This window comes from Dendrobium catenatum, unplaced genomic scaffold, assembly GCF_001605985.2.
Source record: "Dendrobium catenatum unplaced genomic scaffold, ASM160598v2 fragScaff_scaffold_1055, whole genome shotgun sequence".
Lineage (NCBI taxonomy): Eukaryota > Viridiplantae > Streptophyta > Magnoliopsida > Asparagales > Orchidaceae > Dendrobium > Dendrobium catenatum.
The window spans coordinates 1,634-9,749 of NW_021319517.1; positions in this window are offsets into that span (position 1 = coordinate 1,634).

Genomic DNA, 8,116 nt, shown 5'->3' on the forward strand with positions numbered 1-8,116 from the left:
AAAATTTGTAGAGATAACTTGAAAGGGTGATATAAAAGGGTATAGTTTGAGAGGGAGAAGATCCATGGAGGGGGAGGGGGTTTCACACAATTGCTCTAGCAAGCTTGCACCTTAGCACCATCGAATTCAAGGTTCATCTTGAGGGAAGTTTTGGGAAGAAGAAGATCTCTTTGGTGTCAGAAGACCCAGTTACTTTGACACAGCGGAAAAAGTGGAAGCGATTTTATTAGGGCTTCTCCGCCTAGCTGTGTGGGCTAAAGGAGAGCCACTAAAGGTTTAGTACAATACTCAGAGGGTGCCTCCGAGGTGTGGATGTAGGTCAGGTTGGACCGAACAACTATAAATCTGGTTATTCTTTCTAATTTTATTATTTCATTGCACTTTATTTTCCACATTTTTTTTGGATATAACTGCTTGGTTGAAAATCTATGATTGATATTATAATATATTGATTATCTATTTTTAGATCTTAAAAAATGCTTTAAGAAGGGGATTTTTTTTTTTGCTGAAAGAAGGTTTTTTTAATATCCAATCCATCTCCTCTTGGTTAGCATCGGGACTAGTTTATAAGGGCATAATAACCTTATCAAACTTTTAAGTGGTATCAAAATACTTTCAAGTGATATCAAAGCGGGATTATAAAATGAAGTTTTAAAAAACTATTGAAATTTGATCTATGGCTAACTTTGAAAATAGAAATACCACAGAAGGTTATTCAATTATTAGACCACATTTTTTTGATAATATACCTTTTGATTGTTAAAAAACTCACATGTCCATCATTTTGCAATCCATTGATTATAGCATGTGGATATTAGTTAATTAAGGAAGGTTATTATGCACCATTTAAACATGTTAATGACATAAAAATTGATATTTCTTTTTTTTTAATTGGAGTAGAGCATAATAAATCAATGCTCAATTGAATGCTAAATCTTTAAACTATTTTTTATGTGTTTTGAATTCTGATGATTGTATGTTAGTATTCACATATACTATTGGCAAGTAAATTTGGGATAAACTATATATATGCACTATATACAAAGGTACTAATAAAGTCAAGCAATTCATGTTGAATATTTTAATGCATGATTATGAACTATTTTGCATAAAATCTTATGAGATAATCTTAGATACGTATACTTGATTTACTCAAATCATGACATCATTATATGCTTTAAGTAAAGATATTTAAAACTTTAAAAAGATCAATAAAATTCTATATTATCTACATTATAAGTTTTATGCTAAAGTTATTGCTATTTATGATTAAAAAAAATGAATGCATATTTTATTGATAATTTAATTAGCGCACTCATTGCTTATAAGTAAAATTTGGGTCAAAAAACTTTTGGATACAGGTGAAATAATAATGCTAAAATCTGAAGACATAGAGAAAAGAGGCTTAGTAGAAGATAAAAGTGAAGAGTTTACAAGAAAATTTGAAAATCTACTACAGTAAAAGAAACAACATCAACAAAAGTGAAACAAAGGTAAATATGATAAGAATGTCAATTTTTTTTTATATTCTTTATTTTGGGTATAGAAAATCTGGATATATGAAAAATTAGTGCCCTAATTTAAAAAATCTTCCTGCGAAGAAAAATGGTAAATCTAAGCAGATTATAAAAAAGTTAAATGATTAAAAGCAAAAAATCTCTTGGGTAGAGACCTAGTTTCTGAATTATCAGACCAAGAGCAAGGTAATGAGGTATAAAGTTTTGTTTATGGATTTATGTGTTGTAGTTAATGCATGCATATATGTTCTTTGTTTTGTTTTGTTCATTATAAATATTTTTTGTGCTATTTTTATTTTTTTTCTCATAATAATTTTATTTTATTTTCTTAGTATATTTTTTTGATTTATCTCAGATCTATATACACAAATTACTTTTTACATTGTATTTGCGTAAGAGAATCAATTAACTTCTTCAATTTTTTAAAAATAGAAATTTTACCTCCTTTTTTATCTAAAAAGTTAGTAAGTAGTGATTTACTTCCCTCAATCAGTTAAAGGAGGAAACATCGATGATTTCCTCTCTTTCTTTAACTCCTTTAGTTGTATAATCTTTTCTTTGAAGTAAAATTCTTGTTCAAATTAAATTAAAGTTAGACTTTGAAATTGAAATCTTTTCTATCTTCTTACAGTAATCTATCTTATATGAATAATGTTCAAAATCATTAAATTACTTTCAATTTTTTTTGATCAGGTTGTTGCATTTATCATATAAATATGATTCTAACTTATAATTTATTCTTACTTATATTATAGAGTGAGTTTTTCTTCTCTATTATCTAGAAGATAATCTCACAACTGAGGGGGAGAATGTATTTGTTCGGTTGCATTTATTCATCTTATATTTGCATTAGTTTATCAGTTGTTTAGATTCTAAAAGTTTTTCTTAATTTTTATTTATTTCTATGTTAAAAAAATGAAAAAAAATATTTTTTATTTCCCCTTCTTTTTATATAATTATCTTAGTGAGGGGGACATTAAGAAAAATATTTTTAAATTTGCAAATTCAACCAGTAATGTTTGCTATCATAAAAAAAAGGAGATTATTACAATTCCAATGACACCGGTGAGGCAGAGAACCCAATTCCTTTTGCTTCCTCCTGAACAAGCAGAGAATCTTGATCGATTGCTGAAGTGGACCTCTCTCGAACCTCCAAGAACAAGGGAAGATGATCGGAGAAGATGACTTGGATCCTTGCTTGGAGCAACATTTATGAAACCCCTCATAAACTCCCCCTCACAAGATCCTCTCTCTCTCCCCTTTTCTCTTCCTCTCCTCTAAGCTCTCTCAGGTCAAGATAGCAGCAAAAGATGATTTCTTGGATAGAACAAGAGCTCTTAAATAGAAGAGTTTTGGAATAGCTCTTAATTTATACCAATTTACTTTATTATCCAGGATGATATAAATATCATCCTGGACAATCAGCTTAAATTTCTCTCAATCAGTTTGAGCGATTTGGGACGATCAAAAGGTTTTTGTTCATATCATCCAGGATGATAATATTCATCATATGCGATTAGTACAACTTGTTAAATATCGTCCAAATAATCGCATTAAAAGGATGTCTGGAAAACAAAAAAGTAGCTTGATCGTCTAGGCCGATCTCACGATCATCCCAGATGATTAGTTTAAATCTGTGAAGATCGTTCAGACCATCACCATGAATAGAAGGTGCCTGATATTGATCGTCTAAGAATAACTTAGGTTTTTGAGCTGATCATCCCAGCCGATCCTGTGATCGTCAAGGATGATTTGAACGAGCAATCAAAACTTAATTAATTTCTTTAATAACCAAATTAATTTAGGCATAATTGTGTTTCATCGTCTAGGATGATGTCTTGGATGATGTCTAAAAATAAATAATAACTATATAGATCTAGCGGCTATTTCTTTTTGATTTGAGCCTATCATCCCAGCCGATATGAATATCATCCAGTACGATGCACTTAATAACAACTATCTTAACTAGGATGCCCTAATTAGAGTTTCTATTTTTGACAGATCGTCTAGGATGATTTGTGGATCATCCTGAATGATGTGACAAAATAATAAATAACTCTAAAAATAGACAAAAATTTCCTCCATGTGTGTGTAAGGTTACTTAGCACCAAGAACCACATCGTTTATAATAGACTCAAGAAAGAGAAAAGTTTACAAACTTACACAGATCTAGTCTTCCCAATCTTGAGCTAGTTCAAATTGCAGTTTGATCTTGTGGACCTGAAATATTAATAGGCAAGACAGTCATAGAGAAACAGAAGTGTTTGCTATCATCAATATTATACTCCTTAAAAGCATATTTGTAACAATCTCTCCCTTTTTTATGATGGCAAACACAAAGTAATTGAATTAGTTCAAAGCAGTTTTAATGGAAGCAGGTAAAGAAATAACCACATTTCAAATAGTTCAACTGTTTATCATAAAAACAGAATAAAATAGAATAGACTAGAAAAGTACAAACTAGTACAGCTACTCTCCTTTTTGACATCACAAAAAGGTGGAGGGAAAAATAAAAACAACACAAACTACTAAACAGAAGTAAAACAACATTACATAAAAAAAGCAAACTAAAATAAAGACATCCACTGATCATTTGAAGGAGGATGTGGTGGTGGTTGATGTGGCTGAAAGTAACTAGAAAGAGTTGTAAACTGCTCCTCAAGCTAGGCCATATCCTGGTCGTGTTGACGCTGCTGGTGAGAAATGTAAGCATCAAAGTGAACAATATCCTCCTCATATTACTACTCCTATGCAACAACAAATGTCTCAAAGTGAGTCTTCCACTGGTTGAATTGCTCCACCAGCTGATCCAGCTGAGAGTGCTGGCAGATAGGAGTAGGTGTAGGAAAAGATGCAGGAGCTGCCTCTTCCTCAGCTCCCTCGACTTCCTTGTGCCCCGGGTGGAGATGAGTACAGTGAAGAATATAAAAGGAGTTATTTGAGTAGAAGGTAGACTAAAAATTTAGTAGGTCATGATATTGAAAGTTATATTTTGATTCTAAGACATAGGCAATGATATGTCCTAGGGCAAGATTAGGCTTCTTCCTATGTCATGGATCTCGAATAGTGGTCAGATGCTCAATATAGCGAAATATCAAATCAGTGGCATTAAATTTTCGATGAGCCAAAATGTAAAAAGTGGTGATCAAAAGAAGAGGAGTGATATGAATGCGATCACCTGGTTTAGGAAGAATTAAGGTACGAATGACATATTGGATTATCCTAGCATCTTTTAGTAAGGTGCTAGACTCTCCAACATGAATGTGAGTATTAGAATTTCTAAGAAAGTGGTTGGCCAGAGTCTAGTCGTAATCAGGATCAAAATATATGGTATGGAGTTTGTCCCCTATAGTGGAAAGTTGCAAAAGTTCTTCACTATCTAGATATATGATTTTGACGAGACATCAATTCATATAGGACTCGAGAGCAGTAAAAGAAGAATTAATACGGAGGCTAGCAAAAATTTTAAAAACAAGCTTGGAGTTGAAGGGGACAAAGAGAGTAGAAAGAAAGGTCAAGGAAGTGTACGCAAACAGATTTAGGACGGGATAAGAAAGAATGTGTGGATTGACAGTCTGGGATACAATAATTCCGGCTATTTTGTACCTTTGATAGGCGGCTAGATCATCCGCCTCAGTGAACCGAGGGTCTTTATTTGCCCTCGATGAACTCCCAAAAGGGTGGTGAGATCTCTTTTCTCTAGCCATACTCAGGAAAATAGAGCACAAGAGTAAGCGAAAAGAGGATTTGAGAAGGATTGTGTAAGAAAAATGGTGGAAAGCCTCAATTTTTAAAGAATCATCTCGATAGTCTAGGATGATATGGTATAATAATTACGTCTGGGACAATTGGTCAAAAAGGTAATAAAATCATTTAGGATGATCAAATATCGTTCGGAATGATAAGACACAGGCGATCGTCCTGAGGAGTCATTCCAGATAACCATTGAAAAAATAGATCATCCTGGATGATTAGGTGGATCGTCCAGGATGATGTTTAATAATGAATCGTACTGGCCAAATTAAGTTTAGTGCCAAAATTTTCCACGTCGATCGTCCAAGATGAATAGGTGTATCATCCGGGACGATCATCAATAATTGAGCAGAGATTGTGAAGATCGTCCAAGACGAAGAGGAACATCTAGGACGATCACAAATAATTGAAATAGAAGTCGATTAGATCATCCAGGATAATAATGGATCGTCTAGGATGATTAGAAGCAGAAGAGTCAAAATAGCCGTGAGATGGAATTCAAATAGTGAATTAAACAGATTGTCTAGGACATTATAGATATCATCCGGGATAATGTAAGAGAAAGTTTAAAATCAGATAATGGATGGAGATGATCAGAGAAGGCCCAAACACATGAAAAATTAACTTAAAATAAAAAAATAAAATATAAAAAAGATAAGAATAAAAGCAAAACAAGGGTTTTTTTTTTAATCAAAGCTTGAATATAATAAATTCTCTATGTGATTGAATTAAAAAATTTGTAAGAATCAATGAGTTAACATCATCGAATTCCAAGAAAATAGTAGAATAACCAATCCTGTTAGTCTCAACTCGGACTTCTCCTAGGAAAACCATCTTTTAAAAATAAGAATCTAAATCAAAATAATCAATTGGATAAGAAAAATAGACCCGTTCAAGACTTAGTTTTAGAAAAATATTTTATTGAATAACTTAACAAAATAATTAGGTTCAATTATGAATTTTTGAAATCAAGTCTTTAAAAAAATTAAGTGACACAAAAATTCTTCTAAGATTTAAAATTTTTGAAAGAGAAGAAGCTTGCTTTATGTGGGATCATTTTATGCCTCTTGTAAATTTGATTGATGCTCTTTGCTCATCTTTTTATTTTTTATACACTTTATGTATATATTTTTTTCAATTTGGCATCATTGGGCATCTTTTGATTTTGGCATTATTGGCCAATTTTTTTCCATTTATTTTTTACAAGCTAGATCCATTTTTCAATAAAGATGCATCAATAACAAGCTAGAGTAATAGAGAGAAGCTCTGAGGATTTTCTAGAGAGATAAATCTTTCAGGTCTTTTGAATTTCGGTTACAGCGGGAAATCTGCGGCTGAAGGAGGAGGCGCCGGAGGTTCGCCGGCTGTTCTTCGCCGTCGATTCATGAACGTGCAACATTCATCTGGCTCTCTACGAGCTACTGGAAAAGCTTCTAATGGGATTGTGATCAGGAGAGGAGTGAAACCTCAATGCCGACCGATTGCAGTGGAAGGTAAGGGGAAGAATGTCTTGTTGAATGACCATGTTGTTACAAAGAAAATTGATAAAGATAGAAATACGGATTTGACGGTTCTTGAATCGAATGTTCCGGAGGATTTAATCTTACGTGTTAACAATTTCGCTGGAGTTCTTGATTTGAAGAAGGATCGAAATGTTGAGAAGAATGTCATCGATGGAGGATCAGAATGTGGATAACAAGGTAAATGGCGGATGAGGGTCATTTGAAGATTGCTGAAGCTCCCTTGCTCTTGAAGGAAAATCTGAATATAATGGATATCCAGGGTAACAAGAATGAGATTGCTGAGGCTTGGTCGAAGCCAAAACATATCAAGATATCTTTCAATAAGGATCAAGTAGAATTTACTGATGATGGAATGGCAGTGAAGATGAATTCCGATACTGAGGTGAAGAATGTTGAAATTCTAAAAAACTCAATTGTGATTAAAGTTCTGGGAAGCAACATTCCATTCTCAGTTTGTAGTATTGAATTGAGAAAGCAATGGAGTAAGTATGGGGGATTTCATATGACCTCTATGGGTATGAACTGGATACTCTGTTCGTTTAAGACGAATGATGCGGTGGAAGAAATTTTGAATGGAGGACCTTGGTATGTTAGTGGGTTCATTGTTGGTATGGATAGATGGTGTCCTCAGTTTGATCCTAATTCTTTCAAGGGTATATCAGCTCCGGTGTGGATCAGACTTCCGAACTTACCTCTATACTGCTGGGATGAAGAAAATTTGGCAAGGATTTCTTCTTGTGTTGGAACACCTATGTATTTTGATAGTAACACATTTCGGTGGGGTAAATAGGAATTTGCTCGTATTTGTGTTAGAATTGAATTGGAAAAGAAGTTACTAAATGGTGTGTGGGTTGAAGGCTTAGCTGGCAGATTTTTTCAAGGTGTGGAGTATGAGAAGATTGATCTTCTTTGCTATCATTGTGGCAAAGTGGGTCATGAAGAGAAATCTTGTCCAGAAAATGTATCAATTGGAATTCTAGATCAAAAAAGTGGGAAGCCAGTTGATGTTAACAATGAAGACAATAAAGAAGTGACAGATGGGAAGAAATTCATTAATAGTTCAGAATTTGGTCCTTGGATACATGTACAGTTCAAAAATAATAGGAGGTTTAACAGCAACTTATTGATCAGAAAAATCGTGGGGGAGAAGAATAGTATGGAGAACAGAGTTAACAACAATCGGTTGAAGACTCAAAAAAAGATGGTGACAGAGGAGAATGTTGTTGTTACGGATCTATGATTTATGATTTTGATGATAGCAAACATTCTTTATTTCTATACGATTGACTTATGTGCTAACGTTTCAGGTCCACACGATCAGAC